The following is a 21554-nucleotide window of genomic DNA, read 5'->3' on the forward strand; positions in this document are numbered from 1 at the left end:
CTGCGGTACACCTGGCCCGCCGATACCAGTCAACTCCCTCAGAGTCCTACAAGCCAGAGTGGCCTGATAGGCCTCCTTCAGCCTGTCCACCACCGGGTTCGGGGGTTGCCGCCGCGACAGACATCGGAGGCCTTGCGACCACAGCTCCGAGTAGAGGAAATGGTCCACTCTGACTCAATGTTCCGAGCCTCTCCTGGGATCTGGGAGGAGCTTCCCCTGGGATCTGCTGACAGAGGGCTCCACAAGACGTTCCCAACAGACCCTCACAATGCGCTTGGTTCTGCCAAGTCTGTCCAGCTTCCTCCTCCGCCAGCGGATCCAACTCACCACCAGGTGGTGATCGGTTGACAACTCTGCCCCTTTCTTCACCCGAGTGTCCAAGACACGCAGCTCGGGGTCATATGACAAATTCGATCATTGATCTCCGGCCTGGGATCTGATATGAACCATAAACCAGGTCAACAAATCTGACATCTGACAGTTAGAGTGAATTCTACCCGAGACTTCAGACCTGACTCAGCTCAGTGTTAGACTGTAGGCATTCTAGAATCTTGTGATGTCACATGATACAACCCTCCCCTCCCGCATTTTGATCCCTGGTCTATAGCTCTCACCTTAGACACCTTCCTCCTCCTCTCCGATGGGGGCCCCTCACCAGGCTCCTCAGGGGGGGCCCCTGGCTCCGTGTCTGACGCCGGTTTGAACTGTAGAAGCCCAGAGTTCACGTAGAAACCTCCCAGTTTGGTGGTGATGGAAGCGGGGACAAACTCGTCATACTGCACAGACAGAGACAGACAAGGAGATCATTTAGCAAACATCTGACAAATGGACCCTTCCAGGACGATGTGCTATGAACAGCTTCAAACACAGTCTGGTACTTGATGCTCATGAACATTCAATTTAATGGTGCAGCAAATAAACAGTTTAACTGACTGTCATTTGTAGACAGCAGACGCATGGTTGTGCCACACACTAGAAGCGGGGAGAGAATTAGCATTGAAACGAACGGCGTTGGCAGCAGTTATCAAACTTGATCAGCGTTTGAGAGATTGTGGATTCTTTTTGCACCAACAATGAAAAAAACCAGATGGACAGAAGTGGATTCATATTAAAAAGGTATTGTTGAGTTTTCATTTGGGGAATGATTTAACAATAGTCTCATTACGATGAAAATTATTACTCTGTATTGGCAATTTTAATAACTAAATAAGTTAAGTTTAAAGCTAATCTATTAAATGTTTGCATAATTGACCGTTTCATAAAGTATATTCTTCACAAACTGACACTAGAGACCTTTTTTAAATTAGAAGGTAGAAAGTACCGGCCAATTTAGGGAACAATCTACTCAACTCTATAAAAGCACGGATGATCACAAATGTTCACGGCTTCATTTAATGACAAAGGTAAACTCCAAAAGCTAAATCTTAGACTACATTCCATTATAAAAGGGTTATAATAACAATAAAACCATTTTTAATACATGAACGCCTTCATAAATCCTCTGCCCTCTCTGGTCCTCTCCTCGGTCTTTCCTCTCAGCTGTGCCGACAGTAACGGGAGAACTTTAGCTTTATGAAAAACTCTGCAGTGAATGAGGCATTTCAAGGAGAAGATGCTTTCTTCACTTTAGGTCACTTATGACCACAGACCTTTGTCACAAACACTGCTTCCTGCACTTCCAGAGAAGAGCGCATGAAATCAAAGCAGAAAAGAGGTGATCTAAATGCACATGCAATATATTTTTCAGAAAGGCTTTACATCAACAAATGAGCACGGTAAGAGAAATGGCCAAAACCGTTCTCCAAGTCAGTGAGTGAAGTTTTATTTATAAAGCACATTTAAAACCACCACAATGGCCCAAAGAACATATAAAATACAATATGTATTTAAAAAAACAAGGTAAAATAATGCTTTTATTTGAAATGTTCTGTTTATCTTGTGCAAAAATATTTTTTGTTAAAAGATTTAACAATATTCAGAGATTGTGCTGTTCTAATGCCCTGAGGAAGACTATTCCAGAGTCTGGGACCTGCTACTGCAAAGGCGCGGTCCCCTCTGGTTTGTAACCGTGACCTTGAAACATCCAAGGTCAGATTTGCTGATCTCAATGCTCTAGTAGGAACATGGACGGACAAAAGCTCTGAAAGATGAGGAGCCGACCCTTTCAAACATTTGAAAACCATCAACAATATCTTAAAAACCATCCTGAGCTCGACAGAAGCCAGTGCAAAGAGGCCAGCGCAGGAGAAATGTGATCATAAGTTCTGGAGCCTGAGAGCAAATGAGCAGCTGCATTCTGGACTAACTGCAGGCGGTGGATGGAGGCCTGGTCCAACCCGTAACAGAGAGTTACAGAAGTCCAAGTGGCAGGTCATAAAAGCATGAATAACACGTTCCAGGAGGAGAACTGGAGATATTGTTTCTTTACTGAGCAAACGCAGCTGATAAAAAGGCAGATCTAAAAATGTGGCGGATTTGCTGGTCAAACTTAAAAGCGCAATCAAAAACGACACCCACATTTCTGGCAGAAGGAACTCCGCGGTTTTAGCATTTACTAGATCAGCAAATACCATCGTTTCTGTCTTTTAATCATTGAACTTCAACAGTTGAGAACCATCCATCGTGTTACATCCTTGATACGGCTTGGCAGGGTTTTGGCACTATCAGGGCTTGCCGTTAAGAGAAAGTAAACCTGCACATTATCTGCAAAACAATGAAAAGAAATGTACCTTTCAAAAATGGACCCCAGGGGCAGCTTATACAGAGAACAGTAAAGGGCCTAAAATTTAACCTGGTGTAAGTTGGGCTGAGTCTGAACTATGAGCGATCCTCCAGATATGACAAAGCATTTTAGGGCCACGCCTTTGATGCAAACATAGTTCTCCAGACATGAAATCAAAAGTTGATGATCCACAGTATCAAATGCTGCCGTCAAATCCAGAAGCAATCCAATAGTGGAGGAGCCAGAGTCAACAGTTAAAATAACAATTTAAAAACTCTGGGACCTTTTAAAGCCAGACTGAATTTTTTCCAAGTGACCATTTTCCACTCAATGGATTTGAATTTGCAGAAATCAACTTTCTACTAAAGGAGTTTAACACCTCCACAACAAAATCACTGATACCAGGGCGGGTTTATGTGGCAGGTGTGGTGTACATGTGTGATTATGCCAATTATACAGAGAACCACTTTTTTAGATACTAATGATAATCAGAATGCGCATTAATTAGCGTTAAAAAAAAAGGTAGAAACTACCTACAAAACTGTTCATTTTCAATTCCAACTTCTTGAAAACATTATATATTTATTGTATACTTACAGGGAATGCCTTTCAAATTATTAGGGCTTTTAAAAGTGCACTACTCCACATGGCCTGCGGCAACATTACATCCTGTAATCTTAAAGGGCCAGTGCACTAAACCAACGTGAACTGAAATAGAGAGGTCAGAACAACAAACAAACAATTGCAGTAGAGCGTAGAGCAGGGGTGGGCAAACTACGGCCCGCAGGCCACATCCGGCCCGCAGCGTCTTTCAAGCCGGCCCGCCAAGCTTGTGCGTGCGGCTCGTGGTGAGCCGCACGCACCGCGAGCGAGCAGCACCGCTTCTCCTCCGCTGCACCGGCGTTTCCACGCCCGATCACCGGCTCCACTACGAGCGGCACGAGCCGCACGCGGCACCGCTTCTCCTCCGCTGCACCGGCGTTTCCACGCCCGAACACCGGCTCCGCGCTCCCGCCGCCCCGGAGGTCTGTACCCGGGGCGAAGGTGTGGCCCCAGCCCGCCACAGGAGCAGACACGGAGAGCGGGGCACCGGCTCCACCCGGAGAAAAGCAGCCCCATACAACTAAGGTACAGCCCCGTTTCTCTGCTTTCCCCGCTCCACAGACGGGGGCGATCTGGTCACAAAACTGGACTCAAATGCGTCTTGATTGGGCTAGAACAACGCCGGCGTCTGGTATGTGGACTGCCGCTTCTGTCCCAACGTCTTTGTTTTGTTAGTCGTTTCCATTGTTTTGTTTTGTTCCCGCGTCTCTGTGTTGTCTTCTGTCTACATCCCTGTTCCTTAACTTCATCGGACATTACTGCACCGTCCATCACTCATCTCCTCCCTCACTCCTGGACTATCTACTGCCCTAGCCGCCAGCTAACAGCTGGCTTAACACCTGCTGAGGTCCGTTATGGTATCGCGGGGCCTCCCTGCCGTGCAGACAAGGTCTGGGGCAACCAACGCCACTCACTCCACCAGCTTCAACACCCGGTCCACTGCTGCTTTTTCACAACTCTCTGCCCACCAGCTTCTAGTTAACCAGCTTCTAGCCACCGCCAACATACTAACTGGATTACTCTCATCTGCTGCTACGTTCCATCTCCTCCTCGGACTATCACTCCCGCGCCTCCAGGCCACCGCTCCACCAACTTCTCGCCTACTCACCTACACCGCTGCTGACCTTCACCTCCTCAACCATAACCACCGTCTCCCAGCTGCTGCTGCCTCTGCAGCTAGCTCAGCTGGGATCCTTCGCCAGCCCCGCTACATCCACCGGGGCTCTGGTCTCTCCCATAACCAACACTCCAACGACGGCTCACCTATCCCCTCACTCTGGACTAGTTTTCGCCCCCCCGTCACCCCCACCTGCCGCACTGCCAACCTCAGCAACCTCCACCCCCCCACCCCTGCGCCCCCATCCATCTCCGCGCCCCCGCGCCCCCATCCATCTCCCTTGCACTGCTGAACTGCCGCTCCCTCTCCAACAAATCACCTGTTATATCTGAACTGCTACTGGACAATAACATTGATCTGCTACTGGACAATAACATTGATCTGCTTCTCCTCTGTGAAACATGGCAACAGCCCCTGGACTTCTATGCTCTCAACCAAGCCACTCCCTCCAACTACACTTACACTGCCAAACCCCGCCTCTCCGGGCGTGGGGGAGGTCTTGCTGTTATTCATAAAAAATCTACATCCATCACTGAACTGAACCTCAACCTTCCATCCATCTCATCATTTGAATACCTCGCCTTCTCCCTCCCCAACTCTATCACCGCTATCCTGATCTATCGTCCCCCAAAGCCCCACCCCTCTTTCCTCACTGAATTGTCTGAACTCCTCACCATCGCATCCTCTCTCTCTGCCCGCCTCCTACTCACTGGTGACAACATCCACATTGACTGCCCCAACGCCCCACTGACATCCGACTTCCTCTCTCTCCTGGACTGCTTCCATCTCACCCAACACATTGACTTCCCCACCCATACCAAAGGCCACACTCTGGACTTAGTCTGTTCCTCTCTCCTACCCATATCTAAGCCCCACCCCCTGCCCTTCCCTCTCTCTGATCATCTCTGCATCCTTTTCTCCGCCCCCCTACCCTCGTCCCACAACCCCAAAAAACGCACCATCACCTACCGTAATATCAAGTCAGTCAACCCCCTCACGCTCTCCCAGCTCATATCCTCTGCTTTCCCCCCTGACTCCCCCCCCTCTTCCCCCGACGACTATGCTGTCATGCTCAACACCACCCTCTCCGACTCCCTTGACTCCCTAGCCCCCTGGAAAACCTCCTCCGTCTCATACATCAACCCCGCCCCCTGGTACACCCCTGAACTCCGCACCATGAAGCAGACTGGCCGCCAACTCGAACGACTCCTCAAAAGAACCCGCCTCACCGTCCACGCCGAAGACTTCAAACTACACATCTCCTCCTACCGTGACGCTCTCCAAGCCGCCAAATCTGCCCACCTCTCCACCCTCATCAACAGCTCCCACCGGAGCCCTCGCACCCTGTTCTCCACCGTCAACAAGCTGCTCCAGCCACCGGACATCACTCCACCCTCCTCCCCTGACCTCTGCAACTCTTTCCTCCTTGCCTTCAATGACAAAATTTCCAAAATCAACAGCTCCATGACTGCTGTCTCCATTAACTCCATCACCACCCCCCCCCCCCTGCCCCCCCCTCTCCCTGACCACCCACCCTTCCCTCCCCTCACCACCTTCTCCTCTGTTAACTCCTCTCATATCATAGACCTCATCACCGCTTCCAAAACCACCACCTGCTCTCTCGACCCCCTCCCAACGACTCTAACCAAGGCTTGCCTCCCTGCTCTCATCCCTCATCTCACCACCCTCTTCAACCAGTCTTTATCCCTCGGCCATGTTCCTTCCATCTACAAACTGGCCTCCATCACCCCCATCCTCAAAAAACCCACCCTAGACTCCGCCAACCTCTCCAACTACCGCCCCATCTCCAACCTGCCGTTCCTCTCAAAAACGCTGGAACGCATCGTTGCCGCTTAACTTCACACCCACCTCCAGTCAAACAACCTCTATGAACCCCTCCAATCTGGCTTCCGCCCACTTCACAGCACTGAAACAGCCCTGGTCAAAGTACTCAACGATCTCACCTCTGCAGACTCCGGGGCCCTCAACATCCTGTTACTACTAGACCTCAGCGCAGCCTTTGACACTATAAACCATTCCATCCTCCTACAAAGGCTGCGCCAACTGGGTGTTGAGGGCTCTGCACTTGACTGGCTCACATCCTACCTCACCAACAGGCAAGAGTTCATTTCCCTCTCCGGTCACTCATCCACCCTCTCCCCAGTAACGCAAGGGGTCCCCCAGGGCCCAGTCCTCGGCCCCCTCCTCTTCATCTGCTACATCTTCCCCCTTGGTCACATCCTCCGCCAACTCAACCTGGACTTTCACTGCTACGCTGACGACACCCAGATATACCTCACCACCAAATCCACCCAAAACCCTCCCCTCAGCCACATCGAAACCTGCATCTCTACAATAAAATCATGGCTCACTCTCAACTTCCTCAAACTGAACAGTGACAAAACAGAGCTCCTCCTCATTGGCACCAAATCCACTCTCAATAAAACTGGTCCCTTTTCACTCAGCATCGACACCTCGACCATCACCCCCTCTACCCTGGTACACAATCTCGGTGTCATCATGGACCCCACCCTCTCCTTCACTCCCCATGTCAGCCACATCGTCAAGACCTCATACTTCCACCTCCGCCGCATCGCCAAAATCCGACACTGCCTCACCCTCCTCGCTGCTGAATCCCTCATCCAGGCCTTCATCTCCTCCCGCCTCGACTACTGCAACTCCCTCCTCACTGGCATCTCCTCCCATTCCCTCCATAGACTCCAAATGGTCCAAAACTCCGCTGCCCGCCTCCTCACCCACACCCGGTCCCGTGATCACATCACTCCCGTTCTCCGCTCTCTCCACTGGCTCCCCATCAAGCAGCGCATAAACTTTAAAATACTCCTCCTCACCTTCAAAGCTCTTCACCACCTTGCCCCCCCCTACCTGTCTGACCTCCTCATCCCCCACCGCCCCTCCCGAGCTCTCCGATCCTCCTCCTCTCTCACCCTGACTGCACCAACATCCCGACTCAAAACTTTTGGCGACAGAGCATTCTCCCGAACAGCACCCCGACTCTGGAACTCCCTCCCAACCTGTCCGCCACTCTCCCTCACTCACAACATTCAAATCCCGCCTAAAAACATACCTCTTCACCCAAGCCTATGACCTCCCCTACCCCCCCTCTACCCCATTGCCTACTCTTCTACCCCCCGTTACATCCCCATCTTTTTCTCTCTACTTCTTCTGTCTTGTTCATTTTATCTGTATATTAATGTGTATTGTACGTGTTGTCCCCCCTGTCTGTAAATACCCCCCCTTTTTTATATATGTTCAGCATCTTTGGGTCACTGAAAAGCGCAATAATAATAATAATAATAATAATAATAATAATAATAAATTATTATTATTATTAAAGCATTTAAAAAAAAAAAATCCCTTTTTTTCCCCCCTCAGGCATCCGTCTGCACTTGTATCCTTAATAAATATGACGTGTAATGCATTGAATAATAGATTCAATAGCCTATATTTGACAGAAGTGATATTTTATTTGATATTTCATTTTTTAGATTTTTTCACACCAGTGATCGCGGGCCGGCCCTCCGCTACCTGCCTGGATTCGAATATGGCCCTCAGAGGAAAATAATTGCCCACCCCTGGCGTAGAGGCTAATAGCTAATAAGGCTGTACATAAATGTAGAAAAAGGGTTAGGGAAATAAAAGGGAATACTCTCCTAAACCTTTTCTGATTCTGAATGGTTTATTGCCATTGCTAATGAACAGAATTCACAAACATGGGAAGCTTTGGTGATACGGTTCAACATAAAACAATGAACAATGATAAAACGACCGATATAAAATACAAATCGTAAGACACAGATGATTCTACCCTGCAGGCCATCGTGGCAGAATTAAAGAGCCAGGTTTGCATCCCGACTGATCAAGTGGACAACCTGGGGAATCGTAATTGTAATCTGTGGATTGTTGGAAATCCAGGACACTGAAGAAAAGATGGTCAAATTTACGGCGGCTTGGATTTCCAAATACCTAAAACTTTCAACAAAAGCTGGGAAAAATAAAGCTTGACCATGCACGCTGGCACCCTGACACCCAAACCGGCCCTGAACCACTGTCCAAGACCTATTACACTGAAGTTCCATAATTTAGTGATGAAGATGGTATCATGGCAGCATCTTTAAAACTAGAAAATGTTTTCCCCTCCATTTTCTGATCCTTTTGGGTCGGGTCTATGAGCTCTGTAAAACAGCCTATTTCCATTTGCTCAACAAGAGCCAAAATCAGAAGAATCCTGCCTAAAAGTGATGCTGAAAAACTTATCCATGCATTTGTAACGACTAGATTAGACTACTGTAACTCCCTGCTTGCAGCGTGTCCTAAAAGCTCCATAAAAAGCTTTCAACTGGTTCAAAATGCAGCAGCAAGATTACTAACAGGAACAAAAAGAAAACACATTACACCGGTGCTGGAGTCTCTTCACTGGCTCCTGTCGTGTTTAAAATCAAATTTAAAATCCTACTCCTGACGCACAAAGCCATAAATGACATGGCACCATCCTAAAGATGGTATAGAACCATATCATCCAAACAGCTCTTTGTTCTCAAAATGCTGGCCTTCTGGTGGTCCCAAGAGTCTCTAAAAGCACAGTAGGAGGTAGAGCCTTCTGGTGGTCCCAAGAGTCTCTAAAAGTACTGTAGGAGGTAGAGCGTTTAGCTCCCAAGCTCCTGTGTTATGGAATCAGCTCCTGTCCATGTTAAAGAGGCCGACAGTCTCTTCATTTAAGTCCAGGCTTAAAACTTTCCTTTTTGAAATCTCTTATGGTCAGACCAGTTAGGAACAGAAATATAAACCTGCACTTTAAGCTACGCTGCCCTAGGAGCAACTATGCTGAGGGAAGTATGGCAGCATGAGCACAATCCTCTTCTTACTTTTTATTCTATAAAACAATATTTAATTCCACTTGAAAACGGTTCATTGCCTTTTTTCTTTCTCTCACTCCGAGGACCTGTGGACCCAGATGCTCCTCTCCTGGTGAAGCGGTCTCTACCACGTATTGACGGTCCTTCATCTGGCTGAAAGAGCTGGTTCACCTCCTGAAGAACTAGTTCTCCTCCTGAAGAACTAGTTCTCCTCCCGAGTGGCTCCAGCTCCAGTCTCCCTCGCTCTGTCTGTGAGAGTCAGATCTCTCCTTCACTCTGGAACTCCTCCAGGTTTCTACTTTTTCCCAAGGAGGTTTTTTTTGTAGTTTTCCCTGGCCAAAAAGGAGGGTCTAAGGACAGAGGACTGTGGGACAGTGTCTCCCGCCACCACAGACATTGCTTAAAAGGCGTAATGGACGATTTTTTGGCCCAAATCTGAGTCTGATTTCCTCGTGGCATGGACTGCCGATTAGTTCTGCCACGTATCAATCATAGGATGCACCTACAGCCTCAAGTCTTTTGTATCTAATACTACAAGCATGCTACACCTATTTATGGGCACTTTCTCCCATTCCTCTTTGCAGAACCCCCCCAACTCCAATATGTTTGTTTGGTGTGTAGTGGAGTGAACGTCTTCCCAGTGATGACAGAGGCGATCGTCTTTGTTGTAACCTGCGGGTTACCGTTTATTATTGAACGGCTGCAACGCAGCACCGAACTTATTTTCGTACCCTTTTTTTATTAGTCAAGATGGCGGACGACACACATTTCACATCCGGGTTTTTACTCTTCAAAATAAGATGTAGCGGTATTTCAAAATAAATGTAACATAAATAATAAATTGCACTATGCCATTTTCGGAACTCACAAATTAATGCATAGACACATAAATAGTTACAACATTCTCCCGCCCGATGAACAACTGTTCATCACCATTGGATCATATTACATCAACATATTTCAAGATTATACAATAACTGAACAGGCCTTCTCAACAAACTACCTGTAGAAGTGCGAATGATACATGAACGAATTAGACCATCCCTGCCTGGAAAAACCTCTGTAATTCTACCCATTTTCCAGGTCTGTCTTGGCATGTTATCCTCCCCTATCAGTACAATATCATCTACTTTGATCGCAGTAGGTGTAGGAGTCTGACATTTGTGAGCTGATTTCAAGTCCATCAAATAGTCTCTGCGCCAGCTGTTCCAAAAGCTGGTCAAAAGTCTCTGCCGGTATTTCCACCTTCGACCCAGTTCCTCACGGTTTGCAGTGACCGGAACAGGTGAAGGCACAGGCTTTGGTGGTAGTGATGTTAAGCGTTTACCAACCAGGAAGTGAGATGGGGTAAGTGGCTGTGGCTCTGAAGCCTCACTGTGTACATACGACAGATGTCTGGAATTCAACACTGCCTCAACTTCAGTGAGAATAGTAGTTAGTTCTTCAAAGTTTAATGAAGATTTCCCCAGTACCTTCTTCAAACACGTTTTTACAGATCTCACAAGCCTCTCCCAAAAGCCCCCCCACCAAGCTGCTCTCTCAGCAATGAATTTCCATGTGATTCCTTTGTCACTAAAGAACTCTGTAAGCTCTGACTCTTTAATGGTTTGCCATAGTTCTTTCAAGTCCTTGTCTGCTCTTTTGAATGTCTTAGCATTATCAGAGTAAATTGTCTTATAGTCCTCGTCTTGCAATAAATCGTTTTAATCCTAAGAGAAAATTTTCAGTTGTCTGATCTGATACCAACTCCAAATGCACAGCTCTAGTTACTGCACATGTAAACAGAGCGATGTATGCCTTTGTGGGCTGTCCCTTAGTTTTTACATACAAGGGTCCTGCAAAATCTACCCCTGTAACTTCAAATGGAGGGGACTCAGTCACTCTGTCTCTTGGTAAAGGAGCAGTAATCTGCTGTGTCGCCTTTAACTTTAGTTTTCTGCAAATGTAACAACCTGCAACACTGCGTTTTACAAGCTGTCTCCCTCTCAAAACCCAATAATGTTCTCTGATTTGAATCAAAGTGTCTCTTACACCAGAATGCAGTACCTTTTCATGACATGACTGAACCAGTAACTCAGAATATTTGTGATTTGTAGGTAATACCCAGGGGTGTTGCTCTCTGAAACTGAAATCAGAGTTTTGTAATCTTCCCCCAACACACAATAGACCGTTTTCATCCAAGAAAGGTTTTAAATCTTTGATTTTAGAGTCTCTCTTCACATTTTGTTTTGACTTTAGCTGGGATATTTCAGGATGAAAACAACTCTCTTGTGTAACTTTTACCCAGTGAATTTCTGCTGCAGTTAGCTCTTCTGCAGTTAACTCTCCCCGACACTTCTGATTGGACCGTGCATTAGTTACAAACCGTTTGACCCATGCAGTTATTCTTAACACAGTCTTAAGTCTACTGTACCTTTCCAAATTCAACAGAGGTTCAGTTTGTTCAGTGCTGGTGAGTTGTACAACAGTCTGATGCTTTGATTTCAGTTCAGTGTTTACCTCCTTTAACACAGTTTTCATCAACATTTGTTTTCCCTTCAGCTGTAGACAATGAAGTGGGTCCACTCCACCACAACTGATTACCAATAAGGTTCTGCGCATGCTGACCTCGTGTGGGCAAGTCAGCAGGGTTCATTTTGCCAGCACAGTGGGACCACAACTCCGGATTTGTGAGTCCTTGTATTTCAATCACTCTGTTAGCCACAAAGGGCTTCCACCGCTGGGCTGTGCTGCAGATCCAGTGGAGAGTGATCATTGAGTCCGTCCACATGTTTAGCTGGTTCCTCTCCAAGTTCAGTGGTTTGAGAAGACTATGTCCTAGTCTCGCTCCAACAAGTGCTCCCATCAGCTCCAAACGAGGCAAAGTCATTTTCTTTAGTGGTGCAACTCGTGACTTTGAGGCCACAAAACTAGTAACAGTCTCTCCTAGTTTGTCTTGTCCTTGTAGATATGCCACAGCACTGTAAGCCTTTTCACTTGCATCACAGTAGACATGCAACTTTACAGCGTGTGAGTCTGGCTGGATCTCAATGTAGTACCACCTGGGAATGGCCACCAGGTGGAGCAGTGGTAACTCTGCACACCACTGTTCCCATTTTTCAGTCAAATCAGTGGGTAATGGCTCATCCCAACCAAGCCCTCTCTCCCACATCTCTTGAAAGAGGCACTTGACTCTCACAGTAAACGGAGTGAGAAACCCAATAGGGTCAAATATGCGGGCTGATGTCTGTAGTACACCTCTCTTTGTGTTTTCTTTGTCTTTTAAAATGTTCATTAGTCCCTTTTGATCAAACATAAAATCGTCCTTCTCTGGTCTCCACACAAGCCCAAGCACCTTGAGCACATTTCCACAGAATTCTGCATCTCCAGTGTCCTCTACACCTTTTTCTTCCCACAATGCTCTCAGATCAGGTGAGTTGGTTACCCATTTGCACAGGTTCATGCCTGCCTCAGAGAGAATGTTCTTTGCTGCTGTTGTTACATGTAGAGCCTCCTGCACATCTGGAGAGCTTGAAATAAAGTCATCCACATACAAAGAGTCACTTAGTGTCTGTACTGCCTTTGGTTGTTCTGCTTTGTATTGTTCGAGATGTTTTCTTATTGTGGCAGCGAGCAAAAATGGACTGGGAGACACTCCAAATACAACTCTGTTCATTCTCAGAACACGTACCTCCTCGTTACAGTCTTTGGTTGGAGGTCCGTGTAGCCACAGGAACCTAACAGCATCCTTGTCCCTTTCCGCAAGAGAGATCTGGAGAAAGGCTTTGGTTATATCTGCAGTGAAGGCTATCTTGTGCAGTCTGAACTGAATTAGTACATCCAGCAGATTTGGGTTTAGGTTAGGTCCAGTGTATAAACAGTCATTGAGTGATGGGCAACCTTCCTCATGTGATGATGCATCAAATACCACTCTAAGTTTCGTTGTGGTCTTGTCTTCTCGTACAACAGCGTGATGTGGCATGTAGTATTTCACTGTCTCTTGGTTCTCTGCCACTGTTGTGTCCTCTATAACATCCTCACAAATACCTTGCTGCAGATAGTCCTGTATAACATTGTTGTACCTGGCATACAGGGTTACATCAGTGTTCAGTTTTTTCAAAAGGCTCTCAAAACGCCTCTTTGCTACCCTGAAATTATCTGGAAGTTGCGCCTTATCTGATTGCCATGGCAACTCAACTTGGTAGCGACCATTTTCAAACGTGATTGTCCTTTCAAAGTCACGTAGGACTTCTGAGTCCTCTGGGCTCTCCGTCTGCTTGTTTACTATGCCCAAAGACTCCACTTCCCAGAATGCATGAAGCTCTTTAGAGATCCGGGTGTCTTCTGTCAAACTAATGTGCATGCAAGTGGTGTCTGTAATACTGGAGGTAGTCACTGGTACCTGTAAAGCCCACCCAAAAATGCTTTCAACTGCTACTAGTGAGTTTGTAACCTTTTGGACTTTACCAGTAACTGCTTGCCAGTAGTAGTCTGCTCCAATTAACACTTGCAACTCTTGTTCATTAGCACCTTCTAGTGGAAAATCTGCAAGCTGAAGCCCTCTTTTCTTTATTTCTGTTTGAATCGTCTCGCATGGGACTTTAATCACAGCTGTACACACCTGAGGAGTCTCAACTGCTTCTATCTCAAGTCTCTTTTCAGTGTTCCACATGTTCTCAAGTTGAACTCTTACAATATTGCGTTTTTCTGTTACCGGACTGGTGGAACCAAAAACATGGAGGTTTAAAGTCTCTTGCCTAACAATTGGCAGTCCTAGCGCTCTAACAACATTTTTGTGAATGAAACTACGCTGGCTGCCTCCATCTAACAGGCATCGAGTTATCTTTCTCTCCCTGGGACCTACAGTCCATGCCTTAACCGTCTGAAGCAGTACTGTGTTCTGTGTTTCAGCCTTAACTTTGACAGGACTGGTCACAGAAGACAACACAGCATCTGTAGTCCCACTGCTGGTGGAGTCAACATCTGTCTTAGCTTCTGGTTGTTCACAAACTGACTGGTGGTGTCTGCGGTTGCATAATCTACATGAAACTTTAACTCTGCAGTACTTTGCTATGTGTTTGGGCCCTAAACATACATAACATCTACCCAGCTTTTTCAGCTTTTCTCTGCGTGCACTTACGTTATAGTCTGGACAGTTCTCTGGTTTATGGTTACTACTGTCACAGTACACACAGGTCTGGGGTGTGCCGTTAGCTGTGTGTAAAGCAGACGCTGACGGGACGTTCCACTTTCTGTGTTTAACATCACCGGCGTAGGACGTCCTCCCTGTTGGCTTGTAGTTTGGAGTAGGGTCCTTCGTAGTGTGGCCGGGTCTGGTAAGCTGGAGCGCCCGTTCTCTGCTCTGCACCTCGTTCTGTAGAAACTGGATGAGCTCTAGCACTTTCCATTCATTAGTCGAGTCTGGTCTGCGGGTGTAGTCTAATGCTATGTCTTCAGGGATGAGCTGCATGAGCACTGGCCATAGCAGGCAGCCATATGTGTCACTGTAAATTCCCAATGACTCCAAACTGCGTATTTGAATCTCACATTCATCATTCAAGTTCCTCAGTGCAGCCACATCAGAAGATCTTTTCACAGGAGTCAGGTTCAATAGCTTTGACATGTGGGCACTTATCACAATGTCCTTTCTCCCAAAGCGGGTCCGGAGTAACTCTATTGCAGCATCATAGTTGTCTTCTGTTGTTGTTAGCCCTGCAACAGTTCGAGCTGCTGCTCCGGTCAGATAGGATCTGAGGTAGGTGAATTTGTCCGTCTTGCATAACGCTTCATTTTCGTGAATAGCTGTTTCATACTGAGACCAAAATTCCTGCCACTGGCTTATTTCACCATCATATTTGGCCATCATTAGCTTGGGAAGTTTAACAGTTTGTCTGGAGTGTGATACATTTGAGCTGGGACTTACATCACTGATTCGCTCACTCATGGTCTCTCTTGTAGCTTGTTGCGATCTTTCAATGATGCAAGAAGATCGAACCTTCCAAGTGAGAATGCGGTCCATGTAGTCCATAGTGCTCCCAATCTCCGCCTCCAGATCGTCTGTCGCCGTCTCATCTTCAATCCCTTTGTCCAAGTCTCTTAAACTTTCTTCCTTGGATGATAAAACTACCAGCAGTTCACGTATTTTACTTGTATCTGGTCTTTCTTTAACCACCTCCTCCTCGAGACGAGTTAACAGCCTCGTTGTAGCGGCACGCACGGTGGCGCGCTTCCTTCTCATCCGCTCTAGTCCCTCTGTCATCTCGGCTAGCTAGTTAGCAATAGCCGATAGATGTTCACTTCGCTTCACAAAAGTTCATAAAGTCCTTACTTCCCGGGTTTCGGCACCAAAATGTAGTGGAGTGAACGTCTTCCCAGTGATGACAGAGGCGATCGTCTTTGTTGTAACCTGCGGGTTACCGTTTATTATTGAACGGCTGCAACGCAGCACCGAACTTATTTTCGTACCCTTTTTTTATTAGTCAAGATGGCGGACGACACACATTTCACATCCGGGTTTTTACTCTTCAAAATAAGATGTAGCGGTATTTCAAAATAAATGTAACATAAATAATAAATTGCACTATGCCATTTTCGGAACTCACAAATTAATGCATAGACACAAATAGTTACAACATGGTGAGCGTCGGTTCACAGCCATTTTCAGATCTCTGATGTAGCCACTCCGTTATTCTGGCTTTGTGCTTAGGGTCACTCTTGTTGGACGTTGAAGCTTTGCCGCAGTCCCAGTTGTGCAAAGCCCCTTGACTCACCCGGCATGTCATTGATTCAGGGAAATGTACAGTGTGGCCCACGGCACCACTGCCCGTGCTCAGCCGGGTGACGAGCTGTGCCCTAATGCGTTTCCAGCGTGTTCAGTTCAGCCACATCGACCTACAGCCCCATCACCAGAACTCCTTTCAACCATTGTGTACATTTGTGTTTTTCATGTTTCTTGTATGTCAATAAACACTTTGCAGCAGAATCCTTTCCCCAGCTAGGATGCAAACGGCACGTCACAGGACAGGACAGAACAAATACATACAAGTACACCCAGTTACTCCTACTAGACCGTGGTGAAAAGGAAACGTATTTGGGACTCACGGCCTCAGAGTTGTCTATAAATGAATCCTCGTCGTCATAACCATCTCCAATATCGATCAGGTCCTGCACGCGGTCCTTATGTCTGGGCTTCTCTCCCTGTCACACAAACACTCGCCATTAATAACTCCAGGGGAAAACTCTCCAACACAAGTCACAGGTTTTTCAGGATGATGCAGAAGATCAATATTTGGTTATGAGACTTTGTTCGCACAGCCCACAGTACACATGCAGCTTTTGTCAGGGTGAGTACTTTTGCATGAAGGAAACTACATACATTTTACTATTGTGAGACGTTCTTTTACAACAAAAAATCCATTACAATGTTTTTGGGTTTTTTTGACGTGCCAAAATGGAGTTTTTCAAGCCACTGTAGATTTCTCTTACATATTTCTCCTCCAGTTGCTTGGCGATCTGGGCCAGTTCATCGTGCTCCTGCTGCTCCCGCTGCTCCTCCCTGCTCTGAGGGACCTGCGATCTCTTCTGCAACACAGGACAAACACCGGCCTTCACTAAGTTTTCCGTTTATTGATCGTCTGTTCTGGATAAGTTTGAAGTGTGTGTCCTGTTACTATTCGGTAAAAAAAATGGATCAACACATTTTGCACACGTTTCTACATCTAATCACACCATTATCAGTAGGCCTACTCCAAACGGGTCTTCTCTGTTCTAGTTCCTTCTACTGGAGCTTGCAAAAAGCCTCATATTGAAGCCTCATATTTGTTCCTTCAAGTTCAAACTCTCAACATGTAATAGTTTTAACTTGAAAACAAAGATCATCCTTTAAAGTAGCACCCACACACCAAACTTTATAATCTTGGATTTAAGATTGACAAATCCAACTCAAGTATTTGTAATCTAAGTTTTAACTCCAGTTTTACATTATATACAGTAAGATCTAGTTTCCCCAAATACTAAATGAGAAATCCAAAACATCAACTAAAGAAATTTAAACCTGGCGCCATAATTTTTTTCAGATATGTCCTAAATAGACTTGTGCTTTTTGTACCATTATTACACATAAAATGACTTTTATATATAAAAAAAAAAAAAAAAAAAATCATGATTCAAACTTGTTATAAAAGTTCTAAATTCAAGATGTTTTCCTATAGTTAATGCCAGACATGTGACCTGCAAATAAGGACATCTGCATATCAGCACAGTCCAAAGCTTTACTGTCAGATGCAGCACATTTATACAACAAACTACAACGTACTAAAGCACAGCTGCATTTTGAAACGCAGATGTGGTTGTGAGTCAGTTAGAAAATACCAATAAACATTAGCATTGGTGATCAGCATAAACATAATGGACTCGAAAAAATCCAACAACTGACTCATGGCCTGCAGTGTCGGAAACGTTCCCCGTGTACAGTAAGTGATGCACTAAACATGTTTGTTATGGGAAATGACAGATTGAATGAAGCTTTGTAAGAAACTGAAAGACCTTGAGACATTGCTATCATAAAGTCTCACTTAGTGTCCTTAACAAACTGGTTTCATCGTCTCTCCTCCTTGCCCAAGCTTTACCAGGTGATGTGAAGACGAAAATGTATTAAAAACTGTAAACTCACATAAACTAAAAGACACAAAATATAATCCGTTTCCTTTTCTTTTGATAGAGGGCTTTGCCAGTTAACAGCCCATGTAAAGTAATTTTAAAACCGTTCAAAAGACAAAAGCCCAGATATCTGCAATGAAATATTAGTTGGCAGAAATTGACACCTTTCAAGAGACATTTGTGAACCAATTTTGTGTTTGTAAAAAGGCAAAGCACAAAAAGTAAACACTTGCTGGTTCCCGTAGAATTAATGTCTCTGACCTGCCACAATTTAAAGTCCATATGACACATTAGACTACACTTTTCAGTAAAACAAAGGAAAAAAGTGAATGTCAGATTTAACCAAACATTTTGCTTGTTTATAATGGTGATGTTTATAAGGTCAATCCCTGCAAATAAGGGCCAAAGACTGTTTAAATCACCCAATAGTTATGATTAGACAAAACACCTGAAATTATTGTTTAAACTGTAATAAATCTTGTTTTTTTCTGCATCTTTGATGGAATGGTGCATTTTGATGACATCACATAAGGATTCTTCACAAACTGCAACTTGACTGAAGAAAAACTATGACCATCATTTACCACAGGGACTATCCCACCAGACAATGTCATAATTAATAAAAGCATGAAGAACTCCTTATATGGGCTTAAAAATCTATGCATAATATGTGAGGCACTTGGCAAGAACCATTTCACCTTAAAAACAAAACACATTTGATTTCATGTACATAAACAATAGACTACCATTTTGCCAGTTTCTCAATAATACATTTTACACAAATAAAGGTCATATTTCTTCTTCCAAACATGAACTCTGCTCTGGCGTGACCCTCTGCATTAAAACAGACTCTGACATCAGACTAGACTTAGTTTGGTGACTCCAGACTCGAGCTGAACCCACCTCACTGTCCAGGAGCTGAACCCACCTCACTGTCCAGGAGCTGAACCCACCTCACTGTCCAGGAGCTGAACCCACCTCACTGTCCAGGAGCTGAACCCACCTCACCTGAACCCACCTCACTGTCCAGGAGCTGAACCCACCTCACTGTCCAGGAGCTGAACCCACCTCACTGTCCAGGAGCTGAACCCACCTCACTGTCCAGGAGCTGAACCCACCTCACTGTCCAGGAGCTGAACCCACCTCACTGTCCAGGAGCTGAACCCACCTCACCTGAACCCACCTCACTGTCCAGGAGCTGAACCCACCTCACTGTCCAGGAGCTGAACCCACCTCACTGTCCAGGAGCTGAACCCACCTCACTGTCCAGGAGCTGAACCCACCTCACTGTCCAGGAGCTGAACCCACCTCACCTGAACCCACCTCACTGTCCAGGAGCTGAACACACCTCACTGTCCAGGAGCTGAACCCACCTCACTGTCCAGGAGCTGAACCCACCTCACCTGAACCCACCTCACCTGAACCCACCTCACCTGAACCCACCTCACTGTCCAGGAGCTGAACCCACCTCACTGTCCAGGAGCTGAACCCACCTCACTGTCCAGGAGCTGAACCCACCTCACTGTCCAGGAGCTGAACCCACCTCACTGTCCAGGAGCTGAACCCACCTCACTGTCCAGGAGCTGAACCCACCTCACTGTCCAGGAGCTGAACCCACCTCACTGTCCAGGAGCTGAACCCACCTCACTGTCCAGGAGCTGAACCCACCTCACCTGAACCCACCTCACTGTCCAGGAGCTGAACACACCTCACTGTCCAGGAGCTGAACCCACCTCACTGTCCAGGAGCTGAACCCACCTCACTGTCCAGGAGCTGAACCCACCTCACTGTCCAGGAGCTGAACCCACCTCACCTGAACCCACCTCACTGTCCAGGAGCTGAACCCACCTCACTGTCCAGGAGCTGAACCCACCTCACTGTCCAGGAGCTGAACCCACCTCACCTGAACCCACCTCACCTGAACCCACCTCACCTGAACCCACCTCACTGTCCAGGAGCTGTGTGTAACTGAACTCCGGGCAGGTCCGCTCTGTGGACTCAAACAGCGGGACCACCAGGCGCACGGTCTCCGGGTCAAGGCCGCAGAGTTCACCTGGAGGCCCGGCAGGGAGCAGCTGCCCCACTGGGACCGCCGCGGTTGCGGTTGGGACCGCTGGGACCGGGGAGAAGGGCCCCAGGGAGATCAGGTGGGCTCTCCGGGGCACGGCCATCTCTGGAGCAGGAGGACCGCGGAGGCCGACGAAGCAGCACCGACGCACGCGCCTTCAAAGCGAGCCAGCTGTCGTCACTTATCTTATCACGGAGCAACAGACGCGCGTGGCCCCGCAGGGCTCCTGCAGAGCTCGCAGCTCCAGGTGCGTCATGGGAATTCATGAAACCGTTTTATTTTGCATTTCTATATTTACTGGCACAACATACTATCACCATAAGCGCGTATGCAAACTACTCTGTGCCAAACCTCAGCAGTTCTAAACTGTATTCAACACGTGGTCCATAGAGTCCGTGTGGATTAACCAATCACAGCCTGACGCGGTCCACGGCAGCTCGAGGCGAAGTTCCGCGCAGTGCGTAGGGCATCAAGTCCCCCAGGGGCCCCGGGCTGTTCATGGAGTCTGGACTGAATGACTATTTGTTCCTTTTCAATCAAACGGGGAATATAGTTGGCCTACTTTGTCTTTAGTTATTCATAATTTCAAAAGTAACTCTCGTACTTTCCAAATTCATTTGATTTATTTATACAGGAAAAACCCAATGAGAAAAGTCCTCTTGTTCATGGGCCCCTGCTAAAACACAACACAAAATACAACAAACAAACAAAGGATAGTAAAACACAAATAAAACATTCAATAAAACACATAAAAACACAAATACAATATGAGATTAAAACTGGTAGTCCTTAAAAGTCTCTGAGTTTTGTTCCACAGGAGCAAAGTCGTAGAAAGCCTTGTCCCTGTCTCTGTGTTGATACGATGGGATTATAAGATTAAAATGTCCTGAGACCTCAAAATTGATGTGCAATAAACTTGATAAATAATCAGGCAAAATGCAAACTAGAGCCTTCTACACAAAGTATATGTTTATATAGAGGATCATTGACTAAACTAACATAATATAATACAATGTGTTTTTCTTTCTGTTCCAGTTTTCCAGTGGTGTAAATAGGAGCATGCTCACTTAGATCTATTGTACCTGTGTTTACCTCTGAACACTTTTACCCGTCTTTGTTGAAAATAGAAAAACTTATGTGGGCTGGGAAAATGTATATTTTGGTGGACATTAGGATTCATCGCTCTCCAGATATCGATCAACTCTACATCATGTATTCGTTTGCAAAATTTATAATTTATAGATTTACCAGTACTTTGTGAGTTTGAGACGTCCAATGTCGGCTGAACATGTAAGTTCCAGTCCAGGGTTTCCTAGTTTAATTAATAATGTTAAAAAAAAAAAAAACTGAGGCATTCTATGTACTTTTATCAAGTTTGTCTGTTTTATGTTAAATTGAATGTGTGTTAGACGTTAGCTTTGAGACAAAAACACTTCAGGTTTCCTCCAGTGACATATTTACATTGGATGTAAAAGTCTTTAAAAGTGATTATCCATCTGTAACTCGTTCTCTGTTGTCACATCTATTCTT

The 21554-nt window shown here is 46.1% G+C and overlaps 1 long non-coding RNA gene across 1 annotated transcript; it reads right to left on the reverse strand.

Moving 5' to 3' along the window:
* Window positions 1–614: 614 nt before the first annotated feature.
* Window positions 615–20057, reverse strand: LOC140378216 (uncharacterized). Its single transcript, XR_011930156.1, has 4 exons — window positions 19900–20057; window positions 16784–16879; window positions 16400–16495; window positions 615–776 (listed from the first exon to the last, which is right to left on the reverse strand). It is a non-coding gene; the product is annotated as an uncharacterized lncRNA (long non-coding RNA).
* Window positions 20058–21554: the final 1497 nt, after the last annotated feature.

This window comes from Eucyclogobius newberryi, unplaced genomic scaffold (assembly GCF_026437365.1).
Source record: "Eucyclogobius newberryi isolate DKJ021-1_F unplaced genomic scaffold, fEucNew1.0.hap1 SCAF_4, whole genome shotgun sequence".
NCBI lineage: Eukaryota > Metazoa > Chordata > Actinopteri > Gobiiformes > Gobiidae > Eucyclogobius > Eucyclogobius newberryi.